The sequence below is a fragment of the Oncorhynchus mykiss genome, chromosome 15 (assembly GCF_057628025.1).
Source record: "Oncorhynchus mykiss isolate SJ-2025 chromosome 15, ASM5762802v1, whole genome shotgun sequence".
Lineage (NCBI taxonomy): Eukaryota > Metazoa > Chordata > Actinopteri > Salmoniformes > Salmonidae > Oncorhynchus > Oncorhynchus mykiss.
In genome coordinates, this window is record NC_143036.1 from 21123731 (window position 1) to 21140890 (window position 17160).

The window sequence follows — 17160 nt, forward strand, 5'->3', positions numbered from 1 at the left end:
ACTAGGCAACTCAACAGCGCCACTAGTCAACTCAACAGCGCCACTAGGCAACTCAACAGCGCCACTAGTCAACTCAACAGCGCCACTAGGCAACTCAACAGCGCCACTAGTCAACTCAACAGCGCCACTAGTCAGGATATACGTATGCTTTGATTGAAACAAAATACAAGAAAGGCTAATAGTTTAACACCATCTGCTGTAATTCACTCACCAAACAGTCATTCAAGAAGATATACATGCATATTCTATTCTCATTAAACTGATTGAGATCAATCAAATGACTGGCATGCAGAGGCAGTTTGGACACTTCCCTAGTAAAACATGAAGAATTGTCATTCACGATTGACAGTGATGATGGCCTATTTTGAAATTAGGTATGCCTAACTTGGTGTTTAAGGGTATTACAAATAGAGCCTTTTCTTGAGAGAATAATGTGGGGATAGGCAGACATTGCAATTGGAGGATACGTTTCATGCATATTCTGTAATAATATTCAATAAGATACATCTGTCGATACAAACTTTGATTGCGAAACTATGATGTAACTGGACAAAACATTTGCTCCTGCACCTAAAATAAAAACACTACACCACTGCCATCGCATAATATGCAGGGCATCGTTGATTTAGCCAAAAACATGCAAGCGAAGAATCCCAGAGTCCTGGGAGGACTGACCTATACCTGCGACTCCAACTCAGAAGCCCTCACAGCTTTAAAGAGAGGAAACTAGCTGACATCTTCAAACTGTCCATGACACTTGACCTGCAGCACTTGTTGAGAAACCCAAACTGTAACCCAATGGTTCCCAATTAGAACCCATGGTACTGTGACACTTTACAATACACACTACACCGTATCCCCATATTAATAACGTCTTAATACCAATGTAAGTACATTGTAATACAAAGGAATGACTACAGTATAAGGTATATGCATTATAAGTGGGTTTGAAACAATGGCATAGCCAACAGGTCAGATAAGATGTAGCTATCGAGAACTATTTGAAAATAGGATTATGCTTTAAGTGGGTTTGTAGGTCTTTCTCTCCTGTCTAGTTCCCCAGATATGTTTCCCTTAACAGCTCAAAGTAATTAGCGAAGACTACATGCCAAAAGTAAAGTAGCTACAGAGTAGGCAGCTCTCATCTTTAATTTGAAGAGATGAGACACTCTGTGGGGGCTTGCTGAGAGCTTCAAGCGACTACGTTGGGTCCTTCCACCAAGGTCGCCTTGGCAAGATGAACAAGTCTTTGTAAAAGCCATATATACAGTATGTGAGCCAGACTAACAAAATAACTGTTTTGGCAGTGTTGAAACAGGCAGTGTTTCAAATTACCCTGTTACAATATCCATAACCCAATATTGCAAGTGAAAAATCTTCACTTTGGTAATTATTTTAAATAAATATCTCTGTTCCGGTGTTTATGATATGATCCAATAGAGTCGTAGTGATTTTTTTCTCTATCCAGAAAAGTTTCTTCTTGAGTGATACCTCAGAAAGTCCTCTAGGGTTTGCCATTAGTCACATGCTTGAGCACGGAGTCAGCCACAAATGGCCTCCAATTTCCAAAAGGCACGGTCAGCTCATTCTTTACTGTCAAGATGAAGAAGAGCATAAAAGTTGAGTCAATAAAGTAATATGAAATGGTTGGTATCGAAATGTGCCGCAGTGACTGATTAAGTGCTCAGGTCCCTGTTGTGATGTTCTCTGGATTCTGGAGGGAGAAGGAGGGAGGGATGGATGGGGTGGAAGGAGGGAGAGGGGAATGAAGTAGGGAGAGGGGGAGGGAGAGGGGAGGGAGAGGGGAGGAAGGAAGGAAGGAGATGGGGATGGAAGGAGGGGGGAGAGGGGAGGGAGAGGGGGAGAAAGGGGGGAGAGAAGAGGAAGGGGGGAGGAAGGAGGAAGGAGGGAGGGAGAGGGGAGGAAGGAGAGAGAGGTGGAAGGAGAGAGAGGTGGATTGATGTATGGATGTATGGATGTATGGATGGAGGGAGGGAGGGAGGGAGGGAGGGAGGGAGGGAGGGAGGGAGGGAGGGAGGGAGGGAGGGAGGGAGGGAGGGAGGGAGGGAGGGAGGGAGATGGAAGGAGGGAGAGGGGAGGAAGGAGGGAGGGAGAGGGGGAGGAAGGAGGGAGAGCGGTATGGAAGGAGGGAGAGGGGAGGAAGGAGGGAGAGGTGAGGAAGGAGGGAGCGATGAGGAAGGAGGGAGAGGGTGGTGGAAGGAGGGAGAGGGAAGGAGGGAGAGGGAAGGAAGGGAGAGGGGGGTAGTAGGAGGGAGAGGGGAGGGAGAGGGGAGGGAGGGAGGGAGGGAGGGAGGGAGGGGCGATGAGGGTAGAGACCATGCCCCTGGTGTTTCGTTTGTGTTGTTTATGTTTCTCAGTCTGAAAGGTAACATGTTTAGATTATTATTTCAAGAGGGAAGAAGCCATAGGTCATAACTTCCAGAGACTACAGGATTCGTTACAATTATGATATAGTATATCTAACACAAACTATTCAATTTAACTGGACTATAAAATAAAATACTAAACCTTTAATAGAAGCATCAAAGTGCATACAACAGTTCTACCTTCCTTCGCAGTCTGTCAGACAGTGTCTGAATGTCCTCCTGCATACAAAAGTCTACCAGCCAAGTCAACACCGACTCTTCACACAGGTGAAGAAATAAGAGAAAGGGAATAACACAGATAAACATTTACTTTTCTCTCTCTCTCTCTCTCTCTCTCTCTCTCTCTCTCTCTCTCTCTCTCTCCATCTCTTCAGAAAGTGGATCCCCTACAGCAGAGTGCAGGTCTTCCCTCACTGTTCTCCTAATTCAAAGTGGTGACAAGGATGGTCACCTCTCTCTCTTGATTATGACTCAAATAATACATAAGCAGAGCATTAAGCTGGGAACATGCTTCCTGGGCCCTGGGGGAGGGGACAACGGGGTCAATGTGTACTAATGAGCGTAACAGGTTTGGTGACCAGTCAGGAGACAGGGAGAGTGGGTTTAAAGTCTGGAGCTCTACGCAAAACTCACAGTCTGCCAAAACACAGAACATAGACACACACTACCTGTCCTGGGGGTGTAAAAATGTCAATGTTTCTTATTCATTTAGACTTTCGTATATTGTTTAAACTTTGGGTGGTGGATAGTAATATAGTGACATTGTTATATATAAATCATACTGTAGGATACAAGACATTTTGTAAACGCAGAAAGTGTAACTTGATCTGTAGAGTGAGCGTTGCACATCCATGTGGTATATTTGAGATTTAAAGAGTAGAGTTTCATTAGAATTTTTGCAGTAAAGTGCAACTATATCTATTGTACAGTCTATAAATATGAAGCAGATAGCCCACATGCTTGTATGAATTCCATATAACTAACCCATGCAGCAGTATTAGAGTTGCAGTGCCAGAGGTCCATTTCTGTATATCACATTCCTACAGTAAGGAAGATTAAATACATTTAGTGATTTTCTGCATACTTAGTAAACACTATCTGTCAACCTGCAACTCCCACTTGCCACTCAACCTCCCCATCTCAGTTAACCACCAGCAAACTTCAGAGACATGTACGGGTGGAAACCGATGTGGTTTGCATCGTGTTAAGATCATGGCTCTGGGCTACGCAAGGAGCAGGTTGCTATGCGCTGCAATGCTAATAGGTTCCACTTCTCAGCGCGGTCCGTTAGCCTGTGCTGACACGTCTTGACAGTTCATACACCATCTTCCACCCTTTTTAATCATTTCTGATAGGCTCTCTCCGGGACGCCATCTATTTAATTTGAAAGGGTGAGCCACTAAACATTTTTGTGTCTCTAAATAGATGTCTGTCTCAACACGTTTGAGTACTTCAGCTCTATTGTGAACCATTGATGGAAGCTCAGTAAATCATAATTTGGGCTGAAGACGTGAAGAAGTGATCATGAGTCTAAGATGGCAGTACATTCTGGAAGAGACATCTATCAGGCTGGCAAAGATGATACTGTAAATGACTAGATCAAAGAGATTGAGGAATTAAGAAAAACAAATACAGACAAATACAAGTGCGCTCTTCAGATGTAAGCTAGGAAAGGTTGATTACATTTTAAGGGCAATAGTTTTGTTCAGAGGCATAGCCGTCTCTTGGTACCAGTTCAGAGTTTACATGTGTTGTTTTTTCAATACAAAAATAAAAGATTCAACTAAAGGTAAAGCATGAAACTACATTCATACAGTGCCTTGCGAAAGTATTCGGCCCCCTTGAACTTTGCGACCTTTTGCCACATTTCAGGCTTCAAACATAAAGATATAAAACTGTATAAATCTCCGTATAAATGCACCTGCACTGTGATAGTCTCAGAGGTCAGTTAAAAGCGCAGAGAGCATCATGAAGAACAAGGAACACACCAGGCAGGTCCGAGATACTGTTGTGAAGAAGTTTAAAGCCGGATTTGCATACAAAAAGATTTCCCAAGCTTTAAACATCCCAAGGAGCACTGTGCAAGCGATAATATTGAAATGGAAGGAGTATCAGACCACTGCAAATCTACCAAGACCTGGCCGTCCCTCTAAACCTTCAGCTCATACAAGGAGAAGACTGATCAGAGATGCAGCAAAGAGGCCCATGATCACTCTGGATGAACTGCAGAGATCTACAGCTGAGGTGGGAGACTCTGTCCATAGGACAACAATCAGTCGTATATTGCACAAATCTGGCCTTTATGGAAGAGTGGCAAGAAGAAAGACATTTCTTAAAGATATCCATAAAAAGTGTTGTTTAAAGTTTGCCACAAGCCACCTAGGAGACACACCAAACATGTGGAAGAAGGTGCTCTGGTCAGATGAAACCAAAATTGAACTTTTTGGCAACAATGCAAAACGTTATGTTTGGCGTAAAAGCAACACAGCTGAACACACCATCCCCACTGTCAAACATGGTGGTGGCAGCATCATGGTTTGGGCCTGCTTTTCTTCAGCAGGGACAGGGAAGATGGTTAAAATTGATGGGAAGATGGATGGAGCCAAATACAGGACCATTTTGGAAGAAAACCTGATGGAGTCTGCAAAAGACCTGAGACTGGGACGGAGATTTGTCTTCCAACAAGACAATGATCCAAAACATAAAGCAAAATCTACAATGGAATGGTTCAAAAATAAACATATCCAGGTGTTAGAATGGCCAAGTCAAAGTCCAGACCTGAATCCAATCGAGAATCTGTGGAAAGAACTGAAAACTGCTGTTCACAAATGCAACCAAATGCATCCAACTTCACTGAGCTGAGGAGGAATGTGAAAAAAATTCAGTCTCTCGATGTGCAAAACTGATAGAGACATACCCCAAGCGACTTACAGCTGTAATCGCAGCAAAAGGTGGCGCTACAAAGTATTAACTTAAGGGGGCTGAATAGTTTTGCACGCCCAATTTTTCAGTTTTTGATTTGTTAAAAAAGTTTGAAATATCCAATAAATGTTGTTCCATTTCATGATTGTGTCCCACTTGTTGTTGATTCTTCACAAAAAAATACAGTTTTATATCTTTATGTTTGAAGCCTGAAATGTGGCAAAAGGTCGCAAAGTTCAAGGGGGCCGAATACTTTCGCAAGGCACTGTATTTATCTCAAGGTCATAGCTCTTAGTTATCTTGATCTTTCTTTTACATTTGTGTTCAACTTTTATCTGTGATTTATCTTCTGCTTTTGCAATTTAACCAGTAGGCCTACTCAGCAGCGTAATCTGACATTTGATATGATTTACAATTCTTACAATTCCCCATTTTCAATCTCAAGCAAATGAAAGTCACTGTCCTCACTGTGTTTCCCGCAATGTTCAACGTCTCGGACGTCTGATACAGTTTATGGAAGGAACAGAGTCAGCAGAGTTACTGTGGGCCTGTGTGATTCATAGTGGAGGACAAAGGCCTTTCTATTGGAGTCAGAAAGATGTATTTTCCCAACGTTGAGTGGATGTAAGGACAGTGTCACCAGGGATTATCACATGCAATGTCTGTATAGTTCTACAAACATCCCTCAATAGAAATGGGACAATTCAATGAAATATTCATATACAAACCATGACATCATTGTTCGGTAACTGTCATGAGATCCTATCAACTACAATCTATTTGGAAGCAAATGACCAAAAGGCAGGAGCTTTCTGTGTGGTACATGACTGGATCTTTTCAGATCGGGATATCATACGTTATTGGTTTAGACTGAAAAGGACTGTTTGTATAAAAATATGTTGGTGCTTCAGCAGGGCAGGCATAGATAGCTGCGAGCTTCTTGTTGTCCTTCACTGAGATCCTTTGGGAATTCGCCCTGAGAGAAGAAAGACTGTTTTGTCTTTAGCACAGAGAGAGTATTGCCATCTTATCCATCCATGTTCTATAGAATTGAATTTAACATGCGCATTTTGAACATAATGTCTTATGTGGTTGCTTGGATTAACTTCATTTAGTCTTGATTTGTAACTCTGTTGTGGTCATAGTTGACCAGCTTTTATATTAGAAATCGTGGGCAAAGGTAATGACATAAAACCAGCGTGTAACCAAAACTGAAAAGTGGATTGACATAACTATTAATCACTCAATATTACTGAATGGAACAAGTTTGTCTTTAGTTTCCTCCCTCCAGCTTGAACTGGAAACTGGCAAGTCGGGCTAAGCTAAACAACAACAGACATACATGTGGTTCACTATGGACTTTAGATGCTGATCACAGTCATGGATCTTAGCAGAACAAGCAGGACATGTTTTTTGCATTTAGTTGTTTGCTGTTATTCACTGTCTGTAAGTGGTATTATATTAAAGCCAGGCAGCCTCGACAGATCCTAAGACATTTTATCATCCAAATGGCAATGATGGCCTGAAAACATATGAATTTTACTCGTATTTTCTTTAAGCCTAAAATGGGGACAAAGTATCTCGCAACTTTTAGAATATACAAGGTAACTTCCCTTTAACACTGTTGAGACGTGAATACTGCATGTGTTATGCCGCACGTAGTTAACTTTAAGAAGTAATGGCAGTGTATTTGATCAGTCAGCTCATCATACAAACTAAAACATAAAGTAACCAATCCTTCATTAAAACGAATAACGTTCCTCGCTTAAACGGTACCAGTCTCCTAGGACTTCACAGCAGACTGTTGTCAAAGGCAAATACGTAATGTACTGAACACTTGTCAGATGAGAATGAAGTTTGGATCCGCTGTAATGCAATGTCGCTCTAGCAGCCAGTATATTAGTGTGTAGGTGGCTGTAGGCTGAGGACTGACCCACCGTCTAATGCGTTTCACTGGAAAATGTCAGTATTACTGCTCTTACCCTGCCATCTGCTGGTCCACCTTGTTCACAGGGCCTGCCTCTCATCCCCTCCTCTCCTCTAACTAGCTCTCCCATCCCTCCATCTGTCTTTCTGAGGGAGCATCATCTGCCCTGCACGTCCCAAAATGTCATCATCTCTCCTCTGAGAGAGAGGGAAAGAAAGAGAGAAATAGAGAGAGAGAGAGGGAGACAGCGAGAGAGGAATATAGGGAGGTCGATTGTTATCGAAAAATAAGCCTGGTGTTTGAAAGGGATTTTAATTGAGGCATTCGTTATATTTGAAAAGGTGAAGTCCTCGGGGCGGTCGCGGGAAACTAACTCAACCCATTTCATATCCTCAGACATTAATAAAGAATGGCATCTTTTGACTTTCCCTTTTAAACCACAACCTAATGGTCTAAATATAGTGAAAGTCAGACACGATAATTCCCTGTACCTCTGGGGGATACACTGCAGTCGCAGTACGGGACAGACAGAGGAGCAGCGGATAGGCCTCCAATTAACAGCCCAGGAGGACCCAGTCCCCGAAATAAGGGTCCAACGTCCCCTCCGCCCTCCACCCCAAAGGGGATGTTTCCCTCTCTCTTTCTCCCTTTCTCTCTCCTTAGTAATCAGGCCATTAATAATACTAGGGCCTCTGATCGTCAACCTAATACGAGTCATCCGGTTTGCGTTTTCAGAGGCTTATACCAAAGAGGAAGTGGACATTGTTTTTGTCTCGTCGTGGCATGAGAGCAGCTTAGAAGGACAGATTTCATTAACTAAAGGATGCTGTTTAACTATTTAATAGCTCTTTTGCTATTGTTTTCAGCCTTTTTCCATTAGAGTGACTGACATGAGGATTTAGATTTGACTACCAGTCAGCTTGGTAGTGTTCGCAGAAATGTGTATGACGTCCATCTTGTGATTGAGCAATATAGTCTTAGGTATACAGTAGGTCTAGATGACTTCTTCCTGAAGTTAGGGGAATCCCTACTGAAGACACCTTGCTGTTAGAGTCTCGGGTGATTTACAATAAGTGTATGTTCACGTACTGTACACAAGCAGTGGGTTGAATACCTAGAACATGTATAAATGCATGTCTCTGCAGTCTGACATTACATGACATCTGCCCTGTTATCTGTAGTTCTCTCCATGAAATAATACAGTGAAACAAATTAGACCTATTTTAAAGCGGAGACAGGCACTTATTGTTAGTATTTGTGGTTGTTTTGTCCTGTCCTGTAAATGAATATAATCCTACAGGATGATGGGTGATTCCAGAGACATGAAAGTGCTTGATTGCTTGATAATTGTTGGGCCCAAGATTCGGTTTTCCGCTCTCTTCTCCCTGATTGACTGAATGTACACGTTCCCAACGCAATTCATGTGCATGGTAATCTTGAACAACATAGTTTTTCATCAAAAATCCTACTTGAAATACCATACCGGATCAGATGTGGCATGTTCTGCTCAGCATGTCGAAATGGAAACGTTTTGATGGCTGGACGTTGGTTGGGAAGGTAATGTCAGACTCAGGTTAAATGGTATAAGGAGCACTTCCATCTTAAAGGTGCTCATCTAAGATGTTCAGTCAGAGGATTCAAATGGCGATGACAAAGTTACTTCATTAATGAATTGGGAAAACACTGGTAAAACAAAACCAACATGTAAAAAGTACACAGACAATATATCATTGTAACACAAGCCACAATAAATCCTTGAGTTCCATTAAACCTTTAAATTCATATCGTGTGTGATAAAATCCCATAGGGCTTGTAAAGTTAGCATTTCACGGTAAGGTTGTATTCGACGCGTGTGACAAATACAATTTGATTTGATTTGATTCGTTTCAACCGTAGGCAAATTCAAACATTCACTGGCCTTTTGTGATCAGTTTTCCCATTGCTCAAACTAAATTCTGTCAGATGAAGTCTTTGACAGGGTAGAGCATTGCAAACTTGCACACTGTGCAACCACACCAGAGATGATTTGTTTTTCTCGTTATTCAAATAGAGAATAATGCCAGTTACAGCTAGAAGACTTTCACAAAGCCCGTCATTCTACTCATGTAAGGGACTATTTGCATTGTGAAACCAACCTGTGTGGCATGTTTAGATTTACTTAGTATGAGTAAGTGTTATTTCCAGTCATTTGTGTGTAAATATTTCACACTATGGTGATTCTATACTAGAGATAACAAATAAAAGTGAAAGTAAAAGTTTGTCAAATATATGCACGCAAATAAGTACCATTCTTTTTGTATTGTGGCACACAATGTGCAATATGGGAGGTGTGTATTGTCCCCTAGCGTTGTGAATAAGGCACCAGGCTCAGGTGTGATCTGTTATTTTAACAGGTTCACTGCACTTCCTCGTGGATTTAAATCTTTGTAGCACTGAAATCTTCCAATTACCGAACATACCTAACATACGTCACAGAGACGGGTTGGGTAACATAGGAGAGAAGGCTTGCTCACTCTCTAAAGAATCCCAAACACATCACCACCACCACTAATGAATTCCTCTCTAACTCTTCATTGAGTTCCTTGTGTTCCGTGATGGCTATAATTTTGTTGTTTTTGTTGTCGGGAAGGGCAGTAGGCCTAGTAGATGTTTTGTAGGAAACTTTCTCTCCACAGTGTCATTCTACTGGAATGTCATCAAAATATTGCAATGGCACTGTTGATATCATATGAAGAATTCCCAGAAATAAATGGTGTACATCTATGATATAGTAAGTGGACAGCAAATCATGGAATAAATAGTATAAATATATCAAAATGTAATTTTTTTTATCTTCCTGAAACCAAAAAGCAACAAACATCCAGTGAATAAATCTTTAGAAAAGGATGCTTTGTCGTAGCTGCGTTATCGTACACTGTCATAGCGAGAGGCTGCATCTCTGCATCTTCTGTATGTTGAATAAAAGAAGGAAATCACTGGGAGGTATATTTGCCACCCCTGTGGCACTTCAGTAGTACACGCGGTTACTCCTGTTCACTTGTTGGAGTCTTTTAACGCTAATGCAGAAAGCATAAATATATGATAATCTCATCGGGTGTCGATTTATACAGGTGTCATCCCTGACTTGATTTCCAAGAGAGCAAGTTTTTCTTTGCGGGCGATTGAAGTCGCAAAGTTATTATCAGGCAAAATGTATTCATGATACCAGAAGTCCAAGTTGCCTTCTGGGCTTTGTAATATAATACTGCCCTCTTTATCAAATTTAACAGTTTATTGGAAACAGCTTGTACACATGATTTAACCATGGGGCAGGGAGGCAGGGCCCGAGGACCCCACCACCACCACCCAGCCAACATATATACACACACACACCTTCTCCCTCTAACTCCACCCCCTCTCCTGTTTCTCCCTCTTCATCTCTCTCTCTCTCTCTCTCTCTCTCTCTCTCTCTCTCTCTCTCTCTATCTCTCTCTCTCTCTCTCTATCTCTCTCTCTCTCTCTCTCTCTCTCTCTCTCTCCCTCTCTCTCTCACTCTCCCTCTCCCTCTCCCTCTCCCTCTCCGATCCACACCTGCGTCACATCTGATGCGAGCCGCTGGTTGGACAAGGTTGAACTTTTGTGCCGGGGCCTTTTGTGCACTTTGTTGTTTGTTGCTCTGAAGAGTGCCCGATAACAAAAGCGTGACGTGACAAATGGACTTTGTGCCCCACAGCCAGATTTAAGTGATATGTTACTGAATGGTATCAAGTGCAACCCGCTACACACACATACATACATACACTACCGTTCAAAAGTTTGGGGTCACTTAGAAATGTCCTTGTTTTTGAAAGACAGGCGCATTTGGTCCATTAAAATAACACAACATTGATCAGAAATACAGTGTAGACATTGTGAATGTTGTAAATCACTATTGTAGCTGGAAACGGCTCATTTTTAATGGAACATCTACATAGGCGTATAGAGGCCCATTATTAGCAACTATCACTCCTGTGTTCCAATGGCATGTTCCAAAGACAAATTTAGATTTGACTCCTGTGGATTGCAGCTGACACTGATATCCCCCAGACCTGAGTGTTGGGTTACACACTGGGACCAGTGATAGTGTCAACTACTGTGGAATGCTACAGTGACAGGAAGTGGGATTAAAAATAGAGGCCTTAAAAAATACAATTTGTTATGTTGCATCGCCATAAGTAAGAAATAAGATAATAACAATAACAGAGAAGGTGATAGTAAATCTGGTCACACAGGTCAGCCAAGTGATGGAGAGAGACCAAATCTCTGTGCAGCTGCCTATGACATACGACTGTTAAAATCTAAAATATCAATTACTAACTTTTAGACATTACATCCACAGTCAATAACATTCAGTAAAATCCAACTCGTAGATTGCCAGACCAACAGACAGCGATTCTCCCCAGCAGTGATATCGTAGAAGGCAGAGGCTTTCAAAACTCCTGTGGGGACGGTAAATAAAAACCAGCAGTTGCTCTACAACCAGTGCCCCTAATGATTTAAAGGGATGGTCAGAGGTCACAGCCGAGCTATTAATGATACCTTTTAACAACAGGCATGCACAGAACCCCTCCTATCTGTGAGACAAGACGTCACCCAAGGCCTACGAGGGGGGATTCAGCTTGATTATGGGAGGTTAATGTAGAAGAGCAGGGCCTGGATGCTATAGGCTCAGCCAACAGGTCTCAACTCAGAGCAGGTCACTAGTTGGCCTGTCAAGGTATCTGTCAAAAATCTTGGATATGTGCTCCACAAGGATGTATCCTGTTACCACTATGGTTATTCCCAAAGTTCTGATGTTACCTCTGTGGTTATGACTACCTATGGAAAAATCTGTTCCTGTAAGTTGTGGTAAATGAACGATATCTATATTTTACTTTTACCACAGTGTCTTCTGTCGTCTTTGACATAAAACAATCATTCTCCTTAAAAGTTAATTATGGGAGCCAGGCCGTTTCGAGGTTGAGGAGATCTGTGCCTGAATCTGCATTGGAATAGGGAAATCTGGGTATAGGCAGAGCGGTGTCTTCCCGTGATAAAATATGGACGGAAGTGCTGCTAGGCATATCGTTTATCAGGCAGGTTTAGCATGCGCATGTTAAAATGAATGGCTCTGTTATCTGCATAGGTTGTGTGAGCTTAGTTTAGTGTAATGCCATTTATTGTGTAGAAATGGCATGCTGTCGGCCTGGTGGGGCATGATTAATCGGGCATTGCCTCTTTCTGGAACAGCTATAGGCAAAACATTCAAAACATTCAAACCAATATTTGGCATCCATGCTCTTTAGTTTATTGTTCAAAAGGACAACTGCAAGAAATAGCTTTTGTTTTGGGCTTTTGTCCAAGCATGGTATCTTTCAAGTTCGCCATTTGACCACAAAGTGATCAACATCTTCTAGTTCTATGAATAAATCCCAAATACTTATAGGTATCAAGCAATTTAAACCTTCCAATAATGAAATATCAGTTTTAATGTATTACGTTTGTATAATGTAAATCTTTATGACAATAATGTAAACAAAGTGAAATAGTATCATAGGGTAAAACATTTATGGTAATTAAATCTGAAACAATTACCAAGACAGTGAAGAGCATGAGCCAGCATGTTTAGTCTGTCCTATAGCAGTCACCAAAACAAATGTCAGTTCTCAGTTGACTCTGTTCCCAATCCACTGTAATGAGTAGGTTTCATCTGTCTGCCAGAGAAAAAAGGAGAGCAGTGATGACTGTCAATCTCTCATGTGTGGATAGGTGGAGAGAGGAAGAGAGAGACAGACAGAGAGGGAGCGCTATTGGGAGGTGGAGAGAGGCCAGGCACAGATTACACCACCAGTCACCAGAGCTTTAGGCACTTTCACTGATTCACACAGAGAGAGAGAGGGAGAGAGAGAGAGGGAGAGAGGGAGAGAGGGAGGGAGAGAGAGACAGAGAAAGAAAGAGAAACAGGACTCATATGCTCTTTCCCTCACTGTGTGAGGACCTCGACTTTATTTATATGCTCATGTTGAGAACACTACAGTCTCCCCATAAAAGAAGTATAGGAAAACTAGTAGGTGTAGGTCTGCTTATAAACTGTATATAAACATTATTACATGATATTATAGTTATACAATATATGCCATTTAGCAGACGTTTTAAAGCGTCTTACAGTCATACGTGCATAATTAAAACATTTAAAAAACGTATGGAGGGCCTCAGCAGGACAACCCACAACCCTTGGCATTGTAAGCACTATACTCCACCAACTGAGTCACACAGGACGCAGTTCGTTGATCTATAAGGCCATTCATAATTTGTAGACACGAGTCCAGGTTATTGTAAAACATGTTTATGAAGTACATATACACATTCTTACTAATGACTTATAATTACTAACTGAGCAATCATAATAGAACAGATAGAACCAAATCAATATCATTTTTTAATAAACAAACATGACAGTAATATTTGGGTTGAATTGGATAGAAGGTCTGGTACATGACTACGCCATCTAATCAGGTGTGGATAATGAATGCCCTTCATTACTGTGGAGGGCAAGGTAGACACCAGTGTCCAGTCATGTCTTCAGAGGGAAATATGGAAAATAAGTTAAGTGTTTGATGATCCGTTAAATGCACAGAGGAATACATTAATATGATAGTCAGTAGAGCAGAAACCCCCTGCAGTAAGGTTTCCTCATTAGTCGGTTTTTTTCACCCTTTACTTTTTCAAACTATTTCACCTAAAAAAAGCCACTGTGACAGATGTATTGGTTGTGTCAAGAAATAATGATATGCATTTTGAATCATTCCACTCATTCCATCAACAACCACTGTGACAGATGTATTGGTTGTGTCAAGAAATAATGATATGCATTTTGAATCATTCCACTCATTCCATCAACAATTATATTCTCAAAAGATATATCCTCAGAGGTCCTAAAATATAGCATTTCCCCTACAAGAATGTGGTGTATCAACACTTTTACCTTGTATTCACTTTCACATTTTTAAGTCTACCATACGCGCTGTAACCTATATATCACAGATTTGGTCAAACTACCCCTTTAATTGCATATACATGTATTCTGAAATAGTTTCATTTAATTATTGGATATTTGACATCACTGCCTCTACACAATAAGGGAGATGCTAATAATAACATAAAGAGATTTATGTTGGAACCGTGAACAGCCACACCCATAGGGCTCCTTTGACTTCAAAGACATACCATTTAGAAAGTGCAAAACCTCATACATACTTGCCTCTTGTAGGAGTCATTCTTCATTTTCTTTCATTTCTTGCGGTGGTCTATTATCTTTCTTTTTTATTGTCACAACTGGCTCCTTTGGCTTTCATCATTATTCTCTCAGGTTGGTTGAACACCTGATTCTCACGCTAGACTTTAGTTCTCTTGATTTAGCCACCTCAGCCACTCAAACAGTACAACCAAATACATAGACACAGGGCCGCAGAGTCATGTCCCAGACATGAGTTCTACAGTACGGGCCTCCGTGAAAGATTATTAGGGGGAAATGAGCCCGTCCTCCTATAGCACCTCTCACCAGCCTCCTCTGGTAGTGAAGGCATTCATGTATTCATGTATGTGCTATCCTCCATTTCACTTCAGATCATATATCCACCCCTTTGTCTTCAATTGCAAAAAGCTCCTGAACAATCATATAGTGGATCTCGATCTCAATTTGTGATTATAGATGTCTTCCATGTCTTGCACATCGATCTGAGGTCCAAGTTCTGGTCTTGGGAGGCAATTGATAACAAGTCTTTGCATTGGAAAGTGACTCAGTTACTACAGTAAAGTTTGCACTTGCTTCATTCCCCACATTTTCAGTACACTAAGCCCATTCACCGTATACTGATTATGTGCATACCAGTACTCTAAGGTTAAGAGTTAGGGTTAGTCAGTGTCTGACTAACCTCACCGTGCAATTAATTATGACTAAATGCAGACCTTCTTTTAGTAATGATGATTAATGAAAACACCTCTCATTCCATTCTTTATTTTCCCTATTAAGATTGGCCACAACAGTCAAGGAGTTGCCCCAGACGATCAGGTAACTACACATTTTATACATTGCACAATAACTTAATAGTGAAAGTCCTGTGGGTTCAATCCATTTTGTGGATGTCTTCATCTTCGTCAGCTGAATACCAGCAGCGTGGATATAGATGTGATGTGGCAACTGTGTGAGGAACTGCCTACATCCAAATACAGGTCAAGAGGACACACTGAACACCTTGTGGGTGAAGAACTACAGTACCTTCAGAAAGTATTCACACCCCTTGACTTTTTCCACATTTTGTTGTGTGACAGCCTGAAAATAAAATTGATTCAATTGAGATCTGTGTCACTAATCTACACATAATACCCCACAATGTCAGAGTGGAACTATGTTTTCGGACATTTTTATAAATGAATAAAAAAATGAATAGCTGAAATGTTCAAAAAGTATTCAACCCCTTTTTATTATGGCAAGCCTAAATGTGTTCAGGACTAAACATTTGCTTAACAAATCACATAGTAAGTTGCATGGACTCACTAGGTGTGCAATAATAGTGGTTAACATAATTTTTGAATGACTACTCCATCTTTGTACCCCCCACATACAGTAAGGTCCTTTATCAAGTAGTGAATTTCAACCACAGATTCAACCACAAAGACTGGCTCTGATATGAGAAGGCTGAGGATGGATCAACAACATTTTAGCTACTCCAAAAAATGTACCTAAATGACAGACTGAAAAGAAGGAAACCTGTACAGAATGAAAACAAATCAAAAACATTCAACCTGTTTGCAACAAAGCACTAAAGTAATACTGCAAAAAATGTGTCAAAGAAATTTCTATTAATATTTGTCAAATCCAACAACACATCATTGGGTCCCACTCTCCATATTTTCAAACATGGTGGTGGCTGCATCAAGTTATGGGAATGCTTGTCGTCGGCATGGACATGGGAGTTTTTCAGGATAAAAAGAAACGGAATGTCGCTTAGCACAGGCAAAATCCTAGAGGAAAACCTGGTTCAGTCTGCATTCCAACAGACACTGAGAGACGAATTCACCTTCAACAGGACAATAACCCTAAAACACAAGGCCATATTTACACTAGAGTTGCTTACCAAGACGACATTGAATGTTCCTGAGTGGCCTAATTACAGTTCTGACTTAAATCTGCTTGAAAATCTATGGCAAGACTTAGCTGTCTAGCAATGATCAACAACCAACTTGATGGGCAAATATTGCAAAATCCAAGTGTGCAAAGATTCACAGTTGTATCGCTGACAAAGGTGTTTCTATTAACTCGGGCGGTGAATAATTATCTAATTTAAAATATATTTGTGTTTACATTCATATAAATATATATATATACACACACACACACATTTATGTTCAATTTTTCCTTCCACTTTGAAGAGTATTTTGTGTAGATTGTTGACCAAAAAAATGACAATTAAATCAATTTTAACCCCACTTTGTAACAACAAAATGTGGAAAAGGTCAAGGGGCGTGAATACTTTCTGAAGGCACTGTATGTGTTGAGATAGTTGTGTGGCAGTGATTGTGAAGTAGTCAAATTAATTATTGAACTTGGCAAGAGATCAATCGTTCCAGTGAGGTGATCCAATTTCAACACTGGCACCATATTGAGACACCTATGACAATATTAATCATTAGCACAACAGGAGGAATTATTCCCATATGTAATTAGCACACATTTTAATTTATTGAAAACTAGCACTTTCTAAACTTGCTTAATTATGTACTTACACTTAATTATACTCTGTTTGTTTTTAGAGTCGTAGATGGAAAAACATATTTATTTTAGGAGATAAAAGTCCACCTGGAGAAGAGAGGTCTCTGCTGAGTTGTGTACCGTCTGGTAGGAATTTACTGGATTAGTTCAGTCAC